Below are 12845 nucleotides of genomic sequence, written 5' to 3'. Positions count from 1 at the left end.
AGAGAAAAAGGACCTGGGAATGAAAAAATTCAGAAGATAAAATAAAGAGGTTTAGAAAAAGAACTCAAATATGATGGATAAAAGTGTAATTCTACAAAGCTAAATTATTTATACAGTGACTATAGCGTATAGTTCCTGCGAGTACAACACAGGAGATTCCTTACTTTCATTCTCATTGCACAACTGTGAATGGCAACTACAAATATCACATAATACATTATATTTTTATACTAAAAGACCCATGGATATTGTAAAAATAATAACAGATTTCCGTATGACCCACTTACTGCTCATCACCATAATACAAATGTATTATACTCTATACATAGAATACTACAATCCCCAACATGTTCGGACCACTGGACATCACATAATACAATTCTATTATATTCTATACATAGAGCACTACAACTCCCAACATGACCTGACCACTAGACATGACCCTAACACAATCCTATATATAGAAAGGTTTAGGATCCTACTGTCTGTATGTAGTGATAAACTTCTTGGTAAACTGTGAAGTTGTAGTGAATAATTCTGCAGACTACATACGCGTTACATATATGATACAATGCAGGGAACACGCTTATTTTTTTGGTATAAATACTTCATCTACTTTTAATATGGACGATGGGGGTAAACCTACAAACACTTCATTATAAACAGGTCAGTCTGTAAGAAATTAGAGACAAGTAGGAAAATAAACAGCAGCTGTATGAATTCTACCATTGTGTCACCTACATGGGTTTCCCGTGTTATTTCAGTTGTGGATGAGAATAGACTTATTGCCTTGACAGAAAGGAGTGTTAACTTCATGCCTAGGAACGATCACGGTGATCTTCTACCTAAATAACGAGTATGTGCAGCTTATTTATACAGCCTCAGCATCGTATGTATTATATAAGGGAACAACGTCAGGGAATTCATTCTGCGGCTAAAAAGGAAATTGCCATTCCCTGCCCCACAGAGCTGACAACCCAAGTAAAAATAAACACTTGTATATGATGCAGTAGAGAATCCACAATACAAAGTGAATGGTAAAACATGAGCAAAACGTGAGAAAATCCCACAAAAAAAGAAAGCAGAGATGATGCGAGCTCAGTCTGTGGTATAACAAAGGGCAGCCATTCTAGCTACATAACCAGGTCCCTGAGTTCTGGTAGTACCAGTGCTGCCGTAGAGTCCCGCCTGGGTTGATGGCACTCATGTCCCCAGCCCAGAATTCAATATAAGGACCTGTACCCAAAACACATTCGTACGACACCAATCTGTACAAATACCCAAATCTCCCAGTTTATACTGCGTACATTAATCATGTCCAACCAGTGCACCAAGGGGCGCATGCGGCCCTCATGTGCCTGACCTGAGTCCCCATGAAGAAAGCATATCGGTCTTCCTCATAATAATGATCTGAAGTGATTACTCATGTATGCTGCGTGCTCCTCTGTTTTCTCCACTTATGGAGGCACTGTGGTATCTTTCCCATTTCCAAAAGTTCTCAGGTGTGTATTTATATGTATTTATGTATGGGTTTTTTCACAAACCTGTGGTTTGTGTTTCCTCCATATGTATTGCGGAGTACAAACTTGTTTTTAGCTGCGTAAAAAAACACTGGCTACAAATAAAACAAACACGCGGTGTAAAAAAGTCATACATACGTGTGCGTTTCTGCCTACCTCTTGATCTGACACTGACTGAATGTGATGCAGACAATGGCCACATTTAAAGCCCCCACAATATGTTAGCTGACCACCACATTCTTGGTTGACTACGGCTGTATGAACACAACGCGTTTTGCTGGGGTTTTGTGCGCTTTTCAATTGTGTTTTTTTAGTGTGACCAGATTTTACATTAAAGGCTATGAACACCTTTGAAAATGTTTTTTTTAATAAAAAACATCTATCAGTGTGTTTGGTCAGTGAGACTGATGGGTTCAGTGAAAGCGGGTCCTGCGGATCCACCCGTTATTGATCGCATCGAAGTTATGAACTTAGATGTGATCGGCAAGAACTCGATCCTGCGGGACCCGCTGTTATTGAACCCGTCAGTCCCATTGACCTGACAGACACAGGTCTCAGCACAAGATACAGCTGCTCTGTGTACAGGATTTAAAGCCGCTGTATCTCAAAAAGTAAAAATAATTTTTAATAAAATGTCATTTGAAAGTTGAACCAAACACACTGATACACATTATTGCAAAAAAAAAATTATATATATATATATATATATATATATATATATATATATATATATATTATGGTCAGTGGCGGTTTTTTCCAAACGCCGAATGCTCTGGGTTTGGTTTTTTTTTTTAGACGTTTTTCCCCATAGGCTTCTCTATAGGCATGTACAAAATGAAACAAAATAAAAAAAAATGCAATTTAAAAAAAGCCACTAAAAACGCCATAAACATGCATTTTTTTTTCATACTATTTAAAACGGAAGAAAATATCTATGTGTGAAGGAGACCTAAAGGCCCACGGTCTGGATAGTAACTTGTCTGTTTGGACAACTGGGGTGACATGTTGCAGAGCTACCATGTGGATGCATGGAGACTGACAATCCTTCTCAATGCAGCCAAGAGGCGGTAGGCCTAACCTTACCACAGTTCTATAAATGCAGACAGTGGCAGCCGGAGTGACTCTCACTTTCTGCACACAGAGCTGATGTCTTATCGTCTTGCACTTATCTGCTCTCCTACTGATATTACACATACTTCTTCCTCTCCTGACACTCCTCATAGGTTTCTATCAGTACAGCTGGGGACACAGTTAGATTGGCTCTGGGTTTTGCAAGAGACACTGAGATGCGGATTTCCAGACATGTTCCTAGTGCGCTAGTGGTTAAATCTAAACAACTTGTCACATTGCTGGAATCAGTCTAGTAAGAACGGGTGTTCTCTCCCCCTTTCTGAAATGCCAGTGCTGGTCCCATCTCTGGTCTTACTCGCTGTCTCCTTATATAGTATTAAATGTTATATGCAGCCACATTCCTGGCACACGCAGGCAGCCTCACCCCTTCCTTCTCTCTGATCTTCATGACTTCTTTCAGTCTCCAGAGCTTGTACCTCTCATCAAAGACTCATTCACCCTCTCAGCATCAGTCATTCCCACAGCCCCTAAAGAAACATTGTTTTCTCAGGATTCCCTCCCACCCTCTGCCAATCGCTGCCCTAATCTGCCCTCCACTAATCCCTGCTACAATATGCCAGTTGCTGTATGCGGCTCTCCTATCTGCGTATCACTTTTCATTGACAAGAAGGGTTCTCTAAACTGTCCCCAGTGAACTCTTAAAAGGTCATAACTTTTAAATTTTCCTGTGGAAATACGTGAAACAATGAGAATACTGAGTAAGGCTTCGTTCACATCTGCATCAGGGCTCCGTTCCGTCAGAACGGAGCCCTGACTGACCAACTGAAACCGTAGGTTTCTGTTACTATTGATTTCAATGGTGACGGATCCGGTGCCAATGGCTTTAGATTGTCTCCGTTGTGGGTTCCGTAGTTTTGACCGGATGAATACCCGTTGGCATCTGATCCGTCACCATTGAAATCAATCGTAACGGAAACCTACGGTTTCAGTTTGTATCGGTCAGGTCTCCGTTCCGACGGAAAGCTCAGACGGAACGGAGCCCTGACGCAGATTTGAACATAGCCTAAGTCGAGGTAGTATATATCTCAGAGGCCACAGGCAGAATTAAAGAGGACTTATAGCTCTCCTGTTTTAGTAAATACTTGTATTTACCATAAAATAACAATTCAGGAGCATTTTTCCCTAGAACTCTGCGTTGTGCCATTCCTCTGTTATTCCTCCTGGAAATATATGAATAAATTGGCAGCTGGGTGTTATCAATCCCCTTGTCCATGGGACTTGTCTCTACACATTCTAAAACTGTTCAATCATCGCTGACAGTAATGTATAGAACAAAATAATATCCTGTTTTAAAGGGGTTGTCCAGTCATAAGGAATTGATGGCCCATCCTCAGTATAGGGCATCAACATCGGATCGGTGGGTGGCCGACTCCCAGCATCCCCACCGATCCGGTGTTTTAAAGGGGACTCTGCGCACCTGCAAGCACTGCGTCATCTTCATTACGGTCATTGCTTGTACTGAGAATTGCAGACACACTTGTAGCGGCGGTTCACAGTATTACAGCCTTCTCCCATTCTCTTGAATAGGAGACGTCTGTAATACTGTGAACCGCTGCTACATGTATGTTGGCGATTCACAGTACGAGCAGGTAAGAAATAAAGGGAAAGCAGCGCTCGTATGAGCTCCACGGCCCCTTCAAAACAACTGATCGGCAGGGGTGCCAGGAGTCGGACCTCCACCGATCAGATATCGATGGCCTATCCTGAGTGGTAATAGCAGGGAAAAAGGAAAAGGGAGGAAACCTCCAGCTCACCAGCTTCTCACTCCTGTGTTGAGTATCGCCCGGATCAGCCGCCACGGCTCGCGGCAGGTAACAATAGCAACGAAGAGAAAAGATCCAGCGATGTATAGTGTAGATAAGGGAAAACTGGGTTCCCACTTTATTGAAAAAATAATCCACGAACAGTGACACAAAGTAACGGAAACACCAGGAGGGTAACAAGGTGGAAAGATGGCAAAGAATGAAGCCTACGCGTTTCAAGCACTGGCTGTGCTCTTAATCATGGCTCAGACGAATTCCAAGTTGTTACCCTCTTGGTGTTTCTGTTACTTTGTGTCACTGTTCGTGGATTATTTTTTCAATAAAGTGGGAACCCAGTTTTCCCTTATCTACACTATACATCGCTGGATCTTTTCTCTTCGGCCTATCCTGAGGTTAGGCCATTAATCTCTTATGACTGTACAACCACCTTTAGGGTATGTTCACACAGAGTTTATTGATGAGTTTTTTTTACGCGGAAACCGCGCTGCAAAACTCGTCAGAAAACGCCTCCCATTAATTTCAATGGGAGGCGGAGGCGTCTTTTTCCCGTGAGCGATAAAACCGTCTCGCGGGAGAAAGAAGGGACATGCCCTATCTTCAGGTGTTTACGCCTCTGACCTCCCATTAACATCAGTGGGCGGCAAAGAAAGCGTATTTTGCGGAGTTTTATGCCCGCCGCGCTCAATGGCCGCGGGCGAAAAACGCCGCGAAGAACGCCACGAAATCGGAGTGCAGGCAGAGGAAAATCTGCCTCAAACTTCCAAACGGAATTTCCACCTGCAAAAAACTGTGTGTGAACCCAGCCTTAAAGAGGCTCTGTCATCACATTATAAGTGCCCTATCTCCTATATAAGGAGATCGGCGCTGTAATGTAGGTGACAGCAGTGCTTTTTATTTAGAAAAACTATCTATTTTAAACCACTTTATAAGCGATTTTTAGCTTTATGCTAATGAGTTTCTTAATGCCCAAGTGGGCGTGTTTTACTTTAGACCAAGTGGGCGTTGTACAGAGGAGTGTATGACGCTGACCAATCAGCATCATGCACTTCTCTCCATTCATTTACACTGCACTAGCGATATAGTTATAATGTGGTGACAGAGCCTCTTTAAAGTGGATCTGTAAGGGCAGAATATTAAAGGGACAGGTTTATTTTCCTATTATCAAAATCGACAAATAAAAAAAATATATTCCATCTGGGTAATAGAAGCGATGGATGAATACAGCAGACTCAAAGTTATGAGTCCGCTTTATTTATTAGGCAAACCCTCCCCCCATTAGGCCAGTGCTTGATAGGCTGGTGTGTATGTAATAGCAGAACGGCCGACCCCTGTAACATGCTGCCCTTACCTAGGGCAGTATATGAAGGTGACAGATCCACTTCTAGCTCTTCTTTCCCTCTCTACCTCTATATTGTGTATGTTTATACAGGTTACATAAAATATGCTTTTATTAAATTGAAATAAAATATATGAATTAGAATCAGGTTCATTTGGCAATTATAAAAGTCCTGATTCCCAGAATAATACAGCCATGTTTGAATTATTGCTGGTAAGTCAAATAGATCAGTGCATGGTGCACTATTACTATGTCTAATAGCAGGTATAGACAGGTACATGCCAGTAGCATATTGTCTGATCTGATGTAAAGTCTGTAGGTGCTGGTTCCCAGATGAAACAAAGTGAACTGATTCCAAGTATAAGAATACCAAGGGGGAGCTTTCACAATGGGATCTTGTATTTTGTAGTGCGAATGAATTTACAAATCAGCGAAAACATAGCCAGGAGATATTCAGTAAAATTCACCAGTGGCATACATAGAAGAGAGGGGGCCCCATAGCAAATTATGGTGCTGAATTTTGCCACCCAGGACAAAAAAGTGTCTGGTGTGTTTCCCTGCAACACACGACCAGCCTCGACCCTTCGCTGTAACGTCTATGGCCGAGGGCCGTCGTTCATACTTACCCTCTGACGGCCCCGGCCATGGACATCTGCGTTATCGGCGACATCTCCCTGCAGGGAGACGCCGGCAGTCACTTCCGGGTTCTGGGACTGTTCCCCGCAGGGCGCGCATGCACGGCCTTAAAGGGCCAGTATGCGTCCAGCTGTCATTCTATAATTAGCCCAGAATGCTGCTGGACTAAAAAAGGGCTCTGCCCACTTGATCCTTGCCTGAGCGTTGTTGTATACCTAAAGTTTGTCTTGCAAATGGTCTCCCAGTGTTTTCCAGTTCCCAGTGTTACCCGTTCCTGCTGCCTGTACCCTGTATCCCGTGCTATCGTATCTACAGTGAGAGTCAAGTCGTGTCTTCCGCTGCATCCACCGAGCCATCTACAGTGAAAGTCAACTTGTGTCTCCGCTACTGTCTACATTGCCTCAGGTACCCGTTCCGGACTATAGACATTGTTTTGTACCTAGTTGGCCAGCAGCTATCCCTCTACGCGGTACCCCCTAGTGGATCAACAACCCGCGCCGTGACATTCACACCATTCCCCACCCCTTGCTAACAATGCAGTTCCTCTGGACAGGGGTGTCCTGCAGGGGCTCTCACCAGTACAACGGGTATAGGGCCAACTAAGGTAGTATCCCTTTTCTCCAGCTTGCAGATAGTAGCCCCATTATCTGCGGTGTGCACAATATAGCAACTCAGTAGGCGCGTTAGACACGTTATCTGGTACAACATGTAGGTTGGGATTTTGTGGGGTCTTTGTCATGTTCCTTTATTGTTAAATATACATTATATTGGGAGCCAGCAGGTCTCGGGTCCCACATATATTATATATAATATATATATATATATACACATATATACACACGCACACACACACGCACACGCACACACACACACACACACACTGTGTACCGTTACCATGGATTCACTTGAATACAACTTTTAGGCCTAGATAAAGATACATGAAATATGTGCAACTTCAGCTTGAAATACATGTTAGTTACGCCTAATGTTATGAAGTCTCAAGTGGAAAGAAGAGTCTCGGTTAATACTGTTTCCAATGATTATAGCAAATACGGTTAATTCAGCAAACGTGGGATTAAATGATTGCCTTCAAGAACACACAGTGAGTACAAGCAATAGCGGCTACAACCAAAGCCACATGCTTGTGTGGTTAACACCAAACACATAACCGCTCCACCATACCTTCAATTACACAGGGATCCCTGAGGGACGGTTCGGATGAATATGGCACCGGCGTGTGGTTCCCTGTAATAATAGGAGAGAAATAAAATTACAAATATTAATAAAATACTGGAGAGAAAAATCCTGGACACCAATGGTAAAAGAAGGGAAAGCCGGGAATGTTATATGATTACAATATACAACATGAAAATACGCACACTATTGCAAATCAGGGACACGCAGCTGTAACAACAGATTTTCAGTATTTTACAGGAACACACTTTTGATATATTTATTATTTGCATGAATGTTAAAGGAGACCTTCACCTCTCCTGACAGGTTTAATTTAGTAATTGTATTCCCCAGGAAATAACAATTCTGGAACATATTTTCTTAGAACTCGGTGTTGTGCCGTTCCTTCGTTATTCCTCCTAGAAACTTATGAATAAATTGACAACAGGGTGTTACCATGTGCCTTGTCAGAGGGGTGGGTCCCTACGTCTCACTGTCAGCACTGATTGGAGTCAGTCTCTCTAGGGACACACCACCAACTGATAACACCCAGTTGCCAAATTATTCATACATTTCTAGTAGGAATAACAGAGGAACGGCAAAATGCTGAGTTTTAGGGAAAGATGCTCCAGAATGCTTATTTCATTTTTATTCAACAATCATGGTCAGTAGGATGTGGAAAAGACTTGCCTACAGCCGTTTTACGCGGTACCGCGCTTTGCCAAAGCGTGGGATCACGTGAAACGCCTTTTCCACATCCTACTGACCAGGATCGTTGAATAAAGGAACTTTTTTGCATTCTCGGTGAATGTCACAACAATTATTCTACTCTCCAAGATATTTACGTGTGTTGTCCTGGTTGCTGAGCACAACCCCCCCCTTTGGCAAATATTACAGCCGAGTCCACTTTTTGGATAGAATTGCCGTGGTGAAACTCTGTACATGTGAAGTGTCATTTTGGGTGTTGAGCAGTTCCAGCTATTTCTCGTCCACCTATGAATACAATTATTTACTAAAACAGAGAGGAGTAGCGACAGGTCCTCTTTATAGGGTTATTCTTATGTAAGAAATGTATGGCATACCCACAGGATATGCTATAAATGTCTGATAGATGTAGGTTCCAGAGCTGGGACCCGCAACTATCTCCAGAACTGTGGTTAGACCTGGTACCCGCATCCATCAGATATTTATGGCATATCCCGTGGATATGCCATAAATGTCTTAGATGGTAATAACGTACCTACAGTCATCCATGTAATATCCTCTTAGGATATGAACCTCAGTGTGTAAAGTTTCTAAACTAGAAGTAAAACATGAGAGATCTAGGTCATTTAGATTCATTCACTTGCAGGCTGCACAATTTATTCATTTCAATACAGGGCAGCATAGCACTAGAATTACTGCATCCCTTTACTTCCTCCCTGCTGATGTCCACATCAGATAGATAGTCTATCAGATAACCAGAAGTCCTGTGACCACAGCGGCCTCGGCACGGAGTCAAGCAGAGTGTACTAACAGGAAAGGGGAGGAATGGCAAGCATAATGGAGCTAGCAGGCTCATAGAGATAGTGACCAGTGACCTGCTGCAGCTCCAGAGCATCTGTAACATGGAAGACAATAATAACAACTTCCTGTTAGTGGATTATAAAGAAAGAGAGCTCTGCAGCACAAACAGCTGATTTTTAAAGGCAAAGGCTACATAAAGGTAGTGTACATGAGGTTCTAAGAGCACTGTGAAGGGTTTATTTTTCGCTGGAGGTACACTTACTTTTTAACACACACCCACAGTAAAGACTTTGCATATGCCTCCTGCAAATAACTAATGTGCTTACATGTCGCAGCAGAGAGTGGGACCGATGCATAATTTTTAATAAGTATAAATCGCTAAGTAATAGTATGTGATGTGCATCTGAACCGGCTAGGGGAAAAAAAAAGTATATTCCCAGAAAACCTCTCTTACTGGTTAGCAACGTTTACGCTCGTCATGAGCAACTGGATCTTGCAGCATCATGACGAGCATAGACGTCATGCTGATCGTGTTGGAACAGGAAGTGTGCCTGCACGATTAGGAGAGGGGCAACAGTACACAGGCTAATATAGTGGCATATAGATATATGACAGTACATAAAAGCTAAAAAGTAAAAATCTAAATTAAAAATTCCCAATGGTATTTAAAAAAAAAAAAAAAGTTAAATTAATACAAAAAAAGGAGTTAAACTACGATGGAGTGTCAGAGATGTTCATTGGATGGGGCGGATTTGAAACATATGTTCTGGAGCTGCCCGAGGCTGCACGGATATTGGGGAGAGGTTAAAGAAATGGTGTCTCGGGTATATGGCAGGGAATTCCCGCTGGATCCTAAGATATATCTGTTGGGCTGCATGGGAGGGGTGGAGGAAGATAGGGCTGAACTGTTATCCATTAAAAAAGTACTATATCACGCAAGAAAACTAATTGCCAAATACTGGTTACAGGGGGATCCCCCGGAGGTTTCTGAACTAGTGAGTTATGTTACTTGTACGGTAACGTTGGAACGAAGAATTTATATGAAACGTGGAGCGATTCATAAATATGATAAGCAATGGGGTAAATGGACACAATACTATGGATTGGTAGGTCAGTAAAAATGGAGTGAGATATACCAAGGGATAGAGACATGGACGCGCAGGGAGGGGAATGGGTGGAAGAAAGGGGTGCGAAAGGGAGTTAATGTTGGGGGGTGGGGATGTTAGTAAGGAAATGTATGGGAAATATATAATGTATGTACAGAATTTATAAGACATGATGTTATATATAATGTAACCTGTATTTTTCTGCCAATGTGGAACTATAAGGCCTCATTCACACGGCAGGGTTTCCCGGCCGGGTGCCGGCCGTTCATAAATCGGCTGGCACCCGGCTGCATTAGGAATGATAGACCCCTAATGGGGCTATTCACACGACCGATTTTTTGACGGCCGGGAAATCCGGCCGTCAAAAAATAGGACATGCTCTATCTTTGCCCGGGCACCCGGCCGCCCGGCTCCCATAGAAGTCTATGGGGCCGGGTATTACACGGCCATCACCGGAATGTGTTCCGAGTGATGGCCGGGTTTCCCGGCGGTTGCGCTCTATCTCCTCCTCCTCACAGCGCAGAGTGCATGTGAGGAGGAGGAGTTGATGCCATTCTGACGAATGGCATCGCTGTACACTGTGTTGCAGGGCCGGGGTGTACAGCAGGTGGAGGGAGCGCTGCGCTGGCTCCCTTCCCCTGCTTGTTAAAAGCACCCTGGCTCGGCGACACCTTCGATGGCGCCGCTAGTAGCAGCAGCTGCTGCCGCTGCGGCTGCTACTACTGCAGCGACGCCACTATAGCAGAGCAGGGAGGTATCTCCCCGCTCTGCTATGTGCTAGCCGCACTTTAGCTCCTTAAAGGAGCGGAATCCCCGTGTTTTCGGGGATTCCGCTCCTGGACAGAGCGCTTGATGTCTCTGTCCATATCTGGGCAGTGACATCAGGGGAAACTCCTGAAGCGGAATCCCCGAACACATGGGGATTCCCCTTCAGGAGCTGCCGCTGATGTCACTGTCCGGATCTGCCCGGCCCGGCACGGATGCATAACTTTATGCAAACCGGCCGGGCAAAATGGACGATTTTACCGGCCGATACTCGGGCTCGGGAACGACCCGGTCGTGTGAATCCCGCCTAACAGATGAAAGCTGTATGTTATATATTTTCAATAAACAGTTGTTTGATAAAAAAAAAAAAAAAAAGGAGTTAAAGAGGCTCTGTCACCACATTATAAGTGGCCTATATTGTAGATGATGTGATCGGCGCTGTAATGTAGATTACAGCAGTGCTTTTTATTTAGAAAAACAATAATTTTTGACGGAGTTATGACCTATTTTAGCTTTATGATACTGAGTTTCTTAATGAACAACTGGGCGTGTTTTACTTTTCGACCAAGTGGGCGTTGTGGAGAGAAGTGTATGACGCTGACCAATCAGCGTCATACACTTCTCTCCATTCATTTACACAGCATATAGTGATCTTATTACATCACTATGTGCAGCCACATAAACACACAGTAACGTTACTGAAGTGTTCTGACAGTGAATATACATTACCTCCAGCCAGGACGTGATGTCTATTCAGAATCCTGACACTTCTGTAGCGTTTCTGTGAGATTTACAGCAAGACAAGCGTAATCTCGCGAGATTACGATGTAACCTGTCGGGTAAAACAAGATTACCCTTGCCTTGCTGTAAATCTCACACAGACGCTACAGAAGTTTCAGGATTCTGAATAGACATCCCGTCCTGGCTGGAGGTAATGTATATTCACTGTCAGGACACTTCAGTAACGTTATAGTGTGTTTATGTGGCTGCACATGGTGATCTAGTAAGATTATTATGTGCTGTGTAAATGAATGGGGAGAAGTGTAGACGCTGATTGGTCAAAGTCATACACTTCTCTCCACAACGCCCACTTGGTCAAAAAGTAAAAAACACTCCCAGTTGTCCATTAAGAAAACAAATAAAATACACATATTTTAAAAGAAATAAACTTTATTACATATAAGCACCAAAACATAACATAATATACCCATATTTGGTATGGTCACGACAGTAACAACCTGCACAACAAATTTATAGAATCATTTATGATGATTGGTGTCTGCTGTAAAAAAGGGAAAACTGCTTTTTTTCTGCATTTTTGCCAAAATAAAAACTTATAGAAATTAAACGATATGTATAAAAAAAAAAGTGGAACTTACATAAAGTCCAACTTGTCCCACATAAAAACAAAGTCTCATATAGCTACATTGAATAAAAAATAAAAAAGTTATGAGCGCCGGGATGCAAATAGGAAAAAATATAAAAAATTGTTCTGTCCTCAAAGTTAAAGTTGGTGGGTCCTTAAGGGGTTAAGAGTCATCATGCGTCTGACAGATTGAGTGTATTGTTCATATTAACACAGTATTTCATAAATAATTTTTGTTTCCTAAAAAGGCAAACACATTCAATAAAGTCTAACTGTACTGCTGATAAACTTTAATGTTTTGGCGAAAAAGAAGAAACAGAGAACAAACAAAAGTACAAACCAAGTAAGTGAACCCAAACAAACAGCAACAACACACTTTATATTTTTATACAGCTGAGGCTCTGTTCACATTACGTTTGGAGAGTACATCTGGTGCTTACACAAAGTTCCGGAACTCCCTCATAACTTTTGAACGGCTCAAGGTAGAGGGTTGAAATTTGGTGGGATTTAATGGGGTCGTAAAATCTACCAGTTAACGCCCAA

General features: G+C 42.8%; 1 long non-coding RNA gene across 6 annotated transcripts in view; it reads right to left on the bottom strand.

The window, feature by feature from the left end:
* LOC142655820 (uncharacterized) overlaps positions 1-12845 on the bottom strand; it is a 326804-nt gene that overhangs the window by 227744 nt on the left and 86215 nt on the right. For all 6 annotated transcript variants that reach the window (XR_012849553.1, XR_012849555.1, XR_012849552.1 and 3 more), the window contains one exon: positions 7569-7631. This is a non-coding gene — a long non-coding RNA (uncharacterized LOC142655820). The remainder of the gene's footprint in view (positions 1-7568; positions 7632-12845) is intronic.

Source organism: Rhinoderma darwinii, chromosome 6 (assembly GCF_050947455.1).
Source record: "Rhinoderma darwinii isolate aRhiDar2 chromosome 6, aRhiDar2.hap1, whole genome shotgun sequence".
In the NCBI taxonomy this organism is placed as follows: domain Eukaryota; kingdom Metazoa; phylum Chordata; class Amphibia; order Anura; family Rhinodermatidae; genus Rhinoderma; species Rhinoderma darwinii.
This window is presented reverse-complemented; position numbering and strand designations above follow the sequence as displayed.